This window comes from Diadema antillarum, unplaced genomic scaffold, assembly GCF_040938485.1.
Source record: "Diadema antillarum isolate AM-2024a unplaced genomic scaffold, OU_Dant_1.0 seq00001767_RagTag, whole genome shotgun sequence".
Taxonomy (NCBI): Eukaryota; Metazoa; Echinodermata; class Echinoidea; order Diadematoida; family Diadematidae; genus Diadema; species Diadema antillarum.
The window spans coordinates 379,388-393,172 of record NW_027272448.1 but is presented as its reverse complement, the minus strand read 5'-3'; positions in this window follow the sequence as shown (position 1 = coordinate 393,172).

The window sequence follows — 13,785 nt, the reverse complement described above, 5'->3', positions numbered from 1 at the left end:
GTATCTTATATAAGAGTGAGAAAATACACTATTATATGTGTTGTTTATAACTTATATGGAAAAACTATCTCTCTCCCGTGGCATAAGGTTGATTTAGAAATTCTGGGGTTTCTTTTCGATAGATTGCCTTGAAAACCCTTTACAATAATTTTACAGCTTGATGCAGCCTTTTCGATTTCTCCACACACACACGCACACACACACACACACACATTAAACAAACGTTTAGTCCTGCATAATACCAAAAACTCTACCGAGCAGTCATTAGCATGTACAGTGTACATGTATTCCAAACAGGTGAATAAACAAAGTAAAACAGCCGGTGGCTTGGGAGCAACCTGCTAATCCACATTGGCTACACGGGTATCGTTTTCCACGGAGGTGGATTCATAGATATACGAAGAGAAGAGTATGAAATACATGTACATCAAAAATCTTTAATAGGTTGTTACTCTTAAAAAGTGAGCCTGTTGGTGCAAAATAATTTATTATTGATAATCCTTATAGCTCGTCTTTGTATTCTTAAAATAGACTCTATTTGTATTTTGGAACAAGTCCCCCTGCAGTCCAGTATGCTATGGAAATACGGAAGTATAAAGTCGAATACAAAGTTTATATAAATGGCAAACATGCTTAAGCAAGCGTTAAGCTTCTGTATAATACCTTTTTTTTTTAACAGTAATTTACATGAATGATAATTGTTTCTTCCTGCCAAGATAATTTGCAATCAAATAAAAGGACAAGAAATTTAGCTGAATTTGTCTGTTGTAAGTTTACCCCTTTGATAAGATTAAACCAGGTAGATGGGAAATTGTGATACTAAACACCATGAAATTAGCTTTGTTTATCGAGATTTAAGGGAAATTTGTTGGTTTGGATCCAATCATTAACATGAATATATATATATATATATATATATATATATATATATATATCTATATAAATAAATTTAAAGTAGATAATGCAGGGAACTTTGTGGTTTTAGATGTAACTCTGTACGAATATAATATTACTATCGCGTCGTTGTATGGGCCAAATACAGACAACCCAACATTTTTTGCAGATCTTCAACAAATTATACTAGATTTTGAGAATCCACATGCTATTGTTTGTGGAGACTGGAATTTAGTACAAGATTCAAACCTTGATACGTATAACTACTTGCATGTTAATAACCCGCGAGCAAAACAACAAGTAAATAACATGAAAGATGAATTAGATTTATGTGATCCTTGGAGAATTAGATTTCCAGATAAAAAATATTATACATGGCGACAACCTACCCCTTTTAAACAGAGTAGATTAGATTTTTTTTTTATATCCTCAGAACTTCTTTCATTAGTGCATAAGGTTGATATTCTTCCAGGTTATCGAACAGATCATTCTTTAATTCTTTTAAGTCTCAGTTTGAATCAGTTACAACGAGGCCCTGGCTTTTGGAAATTTAATAATTCTTTGTTAAAAAACAAAGGTTTTGTTTCACACATTAAGAAAAAAAATAAAAGATACTATTCTATTTTATGCAAAAGACGGAGTACAGTTCGATCAAAATGATTGCATAGTGGGTGACTGTGAATTCATTGTAAATGATCAGATATTTTTTGAAACTTTAATGATGATGATACGGGGAGAAGCAATATCATATGCTTCTTTCGCTAAAAAACAAAGTGTGAATAGTGAAAAGGATTTAGAAAAGAAAATTGAAGAGTTAGAAAGAAAATTGACAATTTTAAATGATAAGAATTTCATATTAGAGGAAATTAATAAATTGAAAGTAGAACTGGAAGCTTTCCGTTTAAAATCAAATGTAGGAAGTGCGATTAGATCTCGGATAAAGTGGATGGAGTTTGGAGAAAAACCTTCTAAATTCTTTTTAAATTTGGAAAAGCAAAATAATATCAATAAAGAAATACGTCAGTTATCGACTGAAAATGGTGATATTTTAGATAAACAAAATGACATACTTAAGGAAGTGTTTGATTTTTACTCTAATCTTTATGCAGAAAAAGAAACTGATGAAATTAACTTGGAAATGTTATTAAATCATCCTGACATTCCTAAGTTGTCTTCACAATTGTCCTCTTTATTGGAAGGTCCACTTAGTGTTGATGAGGTTTATTCCACTTTAAAACTCATGAAAAATAATAAATCTCCCGGACAGGATGGTTTTACTGTAGAATTTTATCGTTACTTTTGGGAAGATATTAAATACTTTCTGGTAAGATCACTGAATTATGCGTATTTCTCAGGACAATTGTCAAACTCACAAAAAATGGGAATAATAACCTTGATTCCTAAAGGAAATAAACCTAGACATTTGTTAAAAAATTGGCGCCCGATCACTTTACTGAATGTAGTTTACAAATTGGCATCCGGTTGTATTGCAAATAGACTCAAGGGCGTTTTGTCTTTTTTAATACATGAAAATCAAACAGGATTTTTGAGTGGTCGCTTCATTGGCGAAAATATACGTCTATTATATGACACGCTACTTTATACTGAATTAAATGATATAGCAGGCATGCGTCTTGTTGTCGATTTCGAAAAAGCTTTCGACTCCTTATCGCATACTTTTCTATTCAAGGTCCTGGATTTTTTTCACTTCGGTCCATCTGTAAAGAAATGGATCAAGTTATTTTATGCAAATGCATCCTCTTGTGTATTAGTTAACGGATTCTGTACAGATAGATTTGAAATAGGACGAGGGTGTCGTCAGGGAGATCCTTTGTCCCCCTACCTCTTTTTGTTAGTCAGTGAAATACTTGGTATCCTAATACGACACTCGGATTCTTTAGTTGGATTGCATATGAATGGGAAATCGCTTAAACTTTTGCAATATGCAGATGATACCCTTTTGACACTCAACGGTTCAACCCAGGATTTACAAAGTGCTCTTACAATACTTAATGAATTTGCAAATATGTCCAACCTCAAAATTAACGTAACTAAAACTCAAGTAATATGGATTGGGAAGAAAGAGATAAAACGTCAGATAGCGATATGGCTGAAAAGAACATTGACTCCCTTAGGGAGAGTAACGATAGTAAAATCTTTATTGATACCCAAACTGAATTATTTGCTTTTATCTCTTCCAGAACCAAAATTAGAAATTATGAATGATGTTAACCGATCTTTTTATAAATTTATATGGCACGATAAACCTGATAAAATAAGTAGGAAACAAATGTGCCAATTATACAGTGATGGTGGGGTTAAAATGACAGATATTTTTATACATTCTAAATCACTCAGAATATCATGGATAAGAAGATTCTTTTGTTATCCAAGTAACGAAAATTTCACTTTACATATGTTCCAATCATTCTTGCCTTCATCATACACATCTCTCCACTTATTCATGGGGGCTGAACATTACAAAGAATTAGCCATTTCAATGCGCAACCCATTTTGGAAAGAGGTATTATTAGCCTTTTCAGATTTAACTCAGTCCATTGTAGATAATATCGCATGTCAACCCCTTTGGAACAATCCTAGAATACAAGTTAATAATAATGTAATTTATTATAAGTCATGGTGTGCTAAGGGGGTACGTTTTGTTAACGATGTTCTAGAAACAGATGGAAAATTTCTTTCATATTTTGATTTTCAACGTAAATACAATGTACAAGTAAACTTTCTTCAATATTATGGTTGTGTAATGCTATTCGATTTGGTTATAATAAAAATGTCATACCTAAGATTATGGAACCTACATGTATTATCCCTGAAACATTGTTTTTAATACTGAAAGTGAAAAAAGGTTGTGCACATATCTACCAGGCTTTCTTGAAACATAAGACAAAGGAATGTAAAAGTCTTATAAAATGGAAACAGGAGTTTGATTTTGACAATATCATTTGGAGTTTTTATTACCAAATTCCCTTTTATTCAACTGTCGATGTAAACATGAGATGGTTTCAGTTCAAGATGCTAAATAGAATTCTTTATATGAAAGACGCTTTATTGAGATTTGAATTAGTAACAGATAACTTATGTACTTTTTGTAATAACAGCGAAGAAATAATTATGCATATATTTTGTTCTTGTATATATTCAAACGAGATGTGGTCAAAACTTGAGCTTTGGCTGTCCCGTAATGCTATTCATATTAAGCTTACAAATCAAAATAAATTATTTGGCTTTTATGGACGTAATAACAGTGCCCTCAATTGCATTATGATTATAGTAAGGAAAGAAATTTTTACAGCCAAATGCAAAAATTGTTTGCCAGTTTTTGAACAAATCATGTCAGCGATAAAAAGTTATTATGATATAGAAAAGTATATATGTAAAACAAATCTGAAAGAAAAGAAATTTATGAAAAAGTGGTTACATTTTACTAAATGTTTCTGATTGTGTTTTCTTATGAAATGATTTGTCAGGTAAATTTCTGACACTTTGAAAAGAATTTGCAATTTATAATTGATTTTTGTAACTGTTTGCTGTTCTTATCGTATTTAGAATGGCCAAGAATATCATGTGTTAAATCTGCATGTACATACATATCTCTTTTTGTATATATTTGTGTGTATGATATTATTCAATAAAGGAACCCTGTGGAAGGGGAAAAAAATTAAAAAAAAATTAACATGAATCAGCTCAGAGTGAAGCATATCAAGTAACACATTAGGATTTCGGTACGTCAAAAAAAGACTTGAATCGTCCGCAAACAAAAGGAGAGAAAGGAGTGTGGACGACTTGAGTGTGGATGATTAAAATGTAAATGCTTCAAAGGAAAGCTAATGATCTTCAAAGTCAGCCATGTAGCATTTTACTCTCTGACGGCTTGACAACGACCTATATCGTGACGTCTACAACAACAATGAATCTGCACCGAGAAGTTGAGTGATTCCTGTCAATAATTCTTTAGAAATTCAGAGTCCTAACACAATACACGAACTTTGCCCGACCCGAGCTACTGTAGGCACCCAAGCATCATGATATGATATTTTCCTTCGTCAATTCTCTTGAATAACACACAGTGCAGCTTGGTGGGATAGTCCATTCAGGCGACAACAATCGAAATTGACATGAAAAAAAAAAATGATTGTCTAAAACTGGGACAAGTACGACTCGGTACATAAGCTACCATTTACGTTCCCAAAAATGTCCTTGAGTTAATTTGCTCAGGTAGCTCATTTACCCGTTTTTAACATGTATCATGGAGGTCCAAGGAGGTATTTTACCTCCATCTGTCCATGGTGTATCAATTTGATTTAAGTATAGACATTTGTGATATCGAGGGCTACCATACGAATATCTTTGAATTCATGTGAAAGGAGAATTTCGTGAAGACTATGCTTCAACCCGGTGTTAATATTTCCTTTTATAAAGTCTAGACAATTCTGAACAGCAACGTTTGAAGAATCCCACTTAATGAGACTGAATTTGCCCTCCCTTCTTTGCTATCAAAATGCGAAGATAATATCTCACATGAACTCATACTTAAGTAAAGAATATCACAGTGTGAAACGTGTCAAAAAACAGACCTTTGTCTTACTGAGAAAAAAACACTGGTAAATAGTATTGACACTGGTATTTATTCTGCTATCAATTCGATTTCGTACGTAGTGTGTTTACAAGCTTATAATGCTGATGAGAATCGTTCACACAATAAAGATTGAAAGCGTAAGAGAATGATTACTTAAATGAGTGTAGAATGCACAATATGTCTTTTTAAATGTGCAGTAAGGGCCTCTTTGAAAATCAGCCCCGGCTATGGCTGAAAGGGCAACCCTTCCAATGATTGGAGAGTGAATAAATGAAAGAAAAAGAAATACAAATAAAAACAAATATTAAACATCTGTACTCTACCACGCGGCAGTAGAACAGTCAAATGCTGTGACCTAAACTTCCACACCATCCTGTGATGTTACGTAGAGCGTACATTGCCTTGGAAATCCAGGATGAGCATGTCAAATGCATGGACAGCCGATGGCTTGCTTCACACCTCGCAAACCCTATCACAAGGAATCTCTGTGACATACTTTGATCATCAAACATCTTCCTCACATAAAAAGTCCTTCTATTCGCAATGAAAAGACACATATAAGTTTTGCGTCGGGGGGGGGGGGGGGGACTTCAGAAATCATCACAGTATACAGTATGCGATGGGGACACAATACGATAGTTAAAGATCGTCAATGGCCCAATCCATTACTATATTATGGTCTATCTTATCAAAGAAAAATACAATAGCATAAAAGTATAGAACAGAGACGGATTTAAATGAGCCTACATAAAGTTTTGCAGATCAGAAAGTATAATTTGGGCTTATTTTCGATGCTTTCACATCTCCTGCTTGATGCAATGTTTAATTGCTGGCAGGTTTGGAAAAAATTACAATGCACTGACGAGGAGATAAGAGAGAAATGCGCAGCTAGGATTACATTCAAGACCGTCACATAACTACCGAAGAAATGATAATATAGTCACCTGGTGAGCCAAGCAAATCTATGGAAGTTTCTTGGATGTGATTAGGCCGTCCCCGAACTTTGAATTCAAAGAACTTGTGGTGCACTGAAAACACTGACAGACGCTCGTACATGAACGTTAACACTTTCCTGGTACTGTTGTATTAAACTCCAGACAAAGTTCGACTAGATGTACTGCTATCTGTGTTCTGCTATACAGAGCCATATCACTGTGGCATTCTGACAAAAGATTGAATCAAGAAATGCGCATGATCACTGTTCCATAACAAGTAGTCTCTTATTATACAGACCCATTGACTTTATAATCAGAGACCTTGTTGTTTAGTACGTCTTAGTACTATGAGGTAATATAGGCGAAGTAATGAACGAATGAGTCAGTGCCGTCACTGCGTGATTGGCGCCAGTCGAATTCTGGTTCAATGTCCCGTAGTAACATCTGTAGGAGCCTACAAACAATTTTCAGGCAAGAAGTGCGGACGGTATGGAAATATTAAAAGAAACGTAATGAGACCTTGCAAAAGACTAACAAAAATGTGAGAATCCTGGCAACTTTAGGTCCTAGATCATTCTTTGTTCAAACATGAATTCCATAGATTGGGCAAGCTCATGCATTATGTCCCTCCAAACGAAAGAAGTGCCTGACATGTGCACCTGACGGGGAAAAAAGTAATTTGATGGAAAAGATGGAAAATTTCTTTCATATTTTGATTTTCAACGTAAATACAATGTACAAGTTAACTTTCTTCAATATTATGGTTGTGTAATGCTATTCGATTTGGTTATAATAAAAATGTCATACCTAAGATTATGGAACCTATAGATGTATTATCCCTGAAACATTGTTTTTAATACTGAAAGTGAAAAAAGGTTGTGCACATATCTACCAGGCTTTCTTGAAACATAAGACAAAGGAATGTAAAAGTCTTATAAAATGGAAACAGGAGTTTGATTTTGACAATATCATTTGTAGTTTTTATTACCAAATTCCCTTTTATTCAACTGTCGATGTAAACATGAGATGGTTTCAGTTCAAGATGCTAAATAGAATTCTTTATATGAAAGACGCTTTATTGAGATTTAAATTAGTAACAGATAACTTATGTACTTTTTGTAATAACAGCGAAGAAACAATTATGCATATATTTTGTTCTTGTATATATTCAAACGAGATATGGTCAAAACTTGAGCTTTGGCTGTCCCGTAATGCTATTCATATTAAGCTTACAAATCAAAATAAATTATTTGGTTTTTATGGACGTAATAACAGTGCCCTCAATTGCATTATGATTATAGTAAGGAAAGAAATTTTTACAGCCAAATGCAAAAATTGTTTGCCAGTTTTTGAACAAATCATGTCAGCGATAAAAAGTTATTATGATATAGAAAAGTATATATGTAAAACAAATCTGAAAGAAAAGAAATTTATGAAAAAGTGGTTACATTTTACTAAATGTTTCTGATTGTGTTTTCTTATGAAATGATTTGTCAGGTAATTTTCTGACACTTTGAAAAGAATTTGCAATTTATAATTGATTTTTGTAACTGTTTGCTGTTCTTATTGTATTTAGAATGGCCAAGAATATCATGTGTTAAATCTGCATGTACATACATACCTCTTTTTGTATATATTTGTGTGTATGATATTATTCAATAAAGGAACCCTGTGGAAGGGGAAAAAATAAAAAAAAATAACATGAATCAACTCAGAGTGAAGCATATCAAGTAACACATTAGGATTTCGGTACGTCAAAAAAAGACTTGAATCGTCCGCAAACAAAAGGAGAGAAAGGAGTGTGGACGACTTGAGTGTGGATGATTAAAATGTAAATGCTTCAAAGGAAAGCTAATGATCTTCAAAGTCAGCCATGTAGCATTTTACTCTCTGACGGCTTGACAACGACCTATATCGTGACGTCTACAACAACAATGAATCTGCACCGAGAAGTTGAGTGATTCCTGTCAATAATTCTTTAGAAATTCAGAGTCCTAACACAATACACGAACTTTGCCCGACCGAGCTACTGTAGGCACCCAAGCATCATGATATGATATTTTCCTTCGTCAATTCTCTTGAATAACACACAGTGCAGCTTGGTGGGATAGTCCATTCAGGCGACAAAAATCGAAATTGACATGAAAAAAAAATGATTGTCTAACACTGGGACAAGTACGACTCGGTACATAAGCTACCATTTACGTTCCCAAAAATGTCCTTGAGTTAATTTGCTCAGGTAGCTCTTTTACCCGTTTTTTAACATGTATCATGGAGGTCCAAGGAGGTATTTTACCTCCATCTGTCCATGGTGTATCAACTTGATTTAAGTATAGACATTTGTGATATCGAGGGCTACCATAAGAATACCTTTGAATTCATGTGAAAGGAGAATTTCGAGTATACTATGCTACAACCCGGTGTTAATATTTCCCCTTATAAAGTCTAGACAATTCTAAACAACAAAGTTCGCAGAATCCCACTTAATGAGACTGAATTTGCCCTCCCTTCTTTGCTATCAAAATGCGAAGATAATATCTCACATGAACTCATACTTAAGTAAAGAATATCACAGTGTGAAACGTGTCAAAAAACAGACCTTTGTCTTACTGAGAAAAACCACTGGTAAATAGTATTGACACCGGTATTTATTCTGCTATCAATTCGATTTCGTACGTAGTGTGTTTACAAGCTTATAATGCTGATGAGAATCGTTCACACAATAAAGACTGAAAGCGTAAGAGAATGATTACTTAAATGAGTGTAGAATGCACAATATGTCTCTTTAAATGTGCAGCAAGGGCCTCTTTGAAAATCAGCCCCGGCTATGGCTGAAAGGGCAACCTTTCCAATGAGTGGAGAGTGAATAAATGAAAGAAAAAGAAATACAAATAAAAACAAATATTAAACATCTGTACTCTACCACGCGGCAGTAGAACTGTCAAATGCTGTGACCTAAACTTCCACACCATCCTTTGATGTTACGTAGAGCGTACATTGCCTTGGAAATCCAGGATGAGAATGTCAAATGCATGGACAGCCGATGGCTTGCTTCACACCTCACAAAACCCTATCACAGTCTGTTGTAGGAATCTCTGTGACATACTTTGATCATCAAACATCTTCCTAACATAAAAAGTCCTTCTATTCGCAATAAAAAGACACATATCAGTTTTGCGTCGGGGGGGGGGGGGGGGACTTATCATTTTACGAATTTCTTCAGAAATCATCACAGTATGCAGTATGCGATGGGGACACAATACGATAGTTAAAGATCGTCAATGGCCCAATCCATTACTATATTATGGTCTATCTTATCAAAGAAAAATACAATAGCATAAAAGTATAGAACAGAGACGGATTTAAATGAGCCTACATAAAGTTTTGCGGATCAGAAAGTATAATTTGGGCTTATGCTTTCACATCTCCTGCTTGATGCAATGTTTAATTGCTGGCAGGTTTGGATAAAATTACAATGCACTGACGAGGAGAAAAGAGAGAAATGCGCAGCTAGGATTACATTCAAGACCGTCACATAACTACCGAAGAAATGATAATATAGTCACCTGGTGAGCCAAGCAAATCTATGGAAGTTTCTTGGATGTGATTAGGCCGTCCCCGAACTTTGAATTCAAAGAACTTGTGGTACACTGAAAACACTGACAGACGCTCGTACATGAGCGTTAACACTTTCCTGGTACTGTTGTATTCAACTCCAGACAAAGTTCGACTAGATGTACTGCTCACCTGTGTTCTGCTATACAGAGCCATATCACTGTGATATTCTGACAAAAGATTGAATCAAGAAATGCGCATGATCACTGTTCCATAACAAGTAGTCTCTAATCATACAGACCCATTGACTTTATGTGACCGTGCACCTCAAAACGAACATAAAGTCGCACACACTGATTTTGCGTGAGGACTGAAAATAAAGTGAAATGGGTTAACCTAACCAAACTTGACTTTTTCATATTTCTGAAAAAGCGGGTCTTCTTTTACATTATGCTAAAATTTGGTAACGTAAAACGGGCAGGAAATTGTTTTTTTAGCAGTTTATCTCGAACATTTTTGGTAGAATAGTGTGATCAGGTGTGTCTTTAGAATCCCTTTTTCATTTCTGAAAAACCTTGTCCAAACTCTTTACTTTCAACCCGAATACCTTTTGAAAGGATAGGGCTAATGCTTTGAAAGTTATTATTAATTATGGACAGAATGTGTTAATGAGGCATGTTTAATTTCAGTTTAATCTGATAATCCCTTCATTGTTATTACTCTGGTGGTTTACTTCCTGTTTTTTGTCCCACTCATCGCACAGCCAGCACGGTTTGGTAAAGATTAAGCGCTTGAATAGACACTGTCAACTGTACTTCAGAGCCTCTTTTCTCAGTTCACACTTTTCCTGAGTTTGTGCTTTCTTTCCAATATTTAGATAGGTTAGGAGAGTCCGTTTGATTTGAGTTATGCATCATTTTAAAGCTTAAAGTCTGCTCTTTCAGAATATGGTCTAAACTAAAAATTCATGTCTGGCGACATTTTGTTTGTTTTGAGGTGCAGGGTCACTTATAATCAGAGACCTTGTTGTTTAGTACGTCTTATTCTAGACTATGAGGTTATATAGGCCAAGTAATGAACGAGTGAGTCAGTGCCGTCACTGCGTGATTGGCGCCAGTCGAATTCTGGTTCAATGTCCCGTAGTAACATCTGTAGGAGCCTACAAACAATTTTCAGGCAAGAACTGCGGACGGTATGGAAATATTAAAAGAAACGTAATGAGACCTTGTAAAAGACTAACAAAAATGTGAGAATCTTGGCAACTCGTAAAACATTTAGGTCCTAGATCATTCTTTGTTCAAACATGAATTCCATAGATTGGGCAAGCTCATGCATTATATCCCTCCAAACGAAAGAAGTGCCTGACATGTGCACCTGAGGGGGGAAAAGTAATCTGTACAATGTGCTGACTCCCAACTGGCTTATTATCGTAATATTGCAAGAGTTTACCAGAATGATTGGCGCGTCAAGAAACACCCGGGGAGGCAGTCATTTCCTTAACCATTGCATTGAATGCGTTATTATATATATATATATATATATATATATATATATATATATATATGTATATATATATATATACCGGGTGTCCCAAAAAAAGCGGAACGGTGGATTTTCAGTACCTTGCGTTCTAAAAGTGATATACTTTTTGACATCATTAGAAAGAGCATCTTCCGCAAAAGACCACGATACCAAAATCATTAAATTTGGTTCTGTACTTTTTATTCTACGCCAATTTCTGTAAATGCAGACATTTTCAATTTTTTGCGACTTATGAGATAATAATTTGGGTGCGAAACGCGTTCCATACGGTGAATTGTGTAAGCTCGGTGATCCATGTCAACAAAAGATAACGCTTTCATATTGGGCGCGCACACACACACACACACACACACACACTGTTTTTTTTCCTGGCCCGTGCCCAATGTGAAAGCTGTATCTTTTGTTGACATGGATCACCGAGCTTACACAATGTTCACCGTATGGATCGCGTGTCGCGCTCAAATTATTATCTCATAAGTCGCAAAAATCCGGCGAAATTTGACAATGACTGCATTTTCAGAAATTGGCGTAGAATAAAAAGTACTGAACCAAATTTAATGATTTTGGTATCATAGTCTTCTGCGGAAAATGCTCTTTCTAATGATGTCAAAAGATATATAACTTTTAGACCGCAAGGTACTTAAAATTCACCGTTCCGCTTTTTTTGGGACACCCGGTATATATATGTATATATATGGATGAAAACGTTGAACGATGTACAATTGGCCATTTTCGGGCTTTGCGATATTCAAACCCTTGTAAAATTGTCACCTGTGGGTGTTTTTCATAGTTTTATGTATCATTCGGTAGGGGAGGGTTGTGCCTTTCAGAAAATATACACTTTGTATTGTTGTTACCGCATTTCCTTAAAAAATAATGCCTTAAAGCTGAACAAATTGACAAAAATACATATTTTATGAAAAAATCCCAGAATCAGACGTCGCAATTTTTGTTCTTACCCAATTCTACAGCTTTGTTTTTTCTTGTGAGTAAGCCCACATGCTCCAACTATTTAATCAAGTACTTCTGCCATGAACGTGTTTATTATTCATCTTATCAGGAACTTTTGAATTCACTTCATGTCTGAAAAAGAACGTCTCTGAATGAATTATCTTTTCCTTGACGCAAAAACTCCAGGATGAATATGAAAACATGTAAGGCCATATTTATTTAGCGTATTATCCATACTACCATTCCATCAAAATTTGTGAGTGAGCTGTACAAAGTAATCGCGTGGTGGCTCATTAAAGCAAATTATACTGAATAACCATCAGAGATGTTCGATTGGTTAATGGTGTCATTAATGAAAGTTGATTATGCTTGAGATAAAAACTGGTGATCAGTACGTCAGTGTGAGCCAGGCGATTATGATGATTGGCAACAAGAGCAACATACTGTCCATAAAAATGAGTTCTGGTTGAAAATCCAAATTGGCAAACGTCTCTGATCAAAGCGAATGTCTCTGATTGAAAATCTGTAAAGGGATATTCCCTCATCTGACACGTACACACTGCATGATACTTTATTTGCGCGCTTATAGTACGCACTGACGCGCCATCTTGGAATCGAGTCGGCATAATTCAACAACGGAAATGCCCACAAATCCTGAAAATGTGAGTAATAACAAAAACTTTCCTGGTGTTTGTGTCGATTTATAACAGTTATCATTCCGTAGATTTGCCAATTAGTATCATCTGTGAAATTATGTATTTTAACCTTTGGATTATAAATAAATTAAAGAAGGATGGACAGTAAATATGTAAGATTCTACATGAAGATCAAAGACCGCACGTCTCTGAGCAAAATGAAAAACGTCTCTGATAATTACTGTTTCATGAAATAAAGACATCCATTCTACAAATTATGAGAACATTAAAGTAAAATTAGGTCTGGATGGGTGCGGTTAGTATTATAGGAACAAGAAGAACAAAGTTTACACGGGCGTGTTAAAATATTAAGAAAAATGAAGCTTCCTGAAAGATGTTGAAAATATGTAGAAGAGTTTCAAATTTAAGGTTTTCTGTTGATTGAGCAAGTGTAAACACATTGCCTGGACAGAAATTGTGTTTTATGACTAGTAATAGGTCAGTAGTCTATAATTATAATGTAGTAGTCACTTTGAATGACGTATTTTTTTTGTGAGAGAAGCAGAAATGTAAGAAAAACAGGTTTAGGTCAGGGACGTTCTCTGAACAAATAAGATCTGTTCTCAAACCAATATTAATGACCCATCATGGCGAATTGGTGCCTACGTTTGAAGCA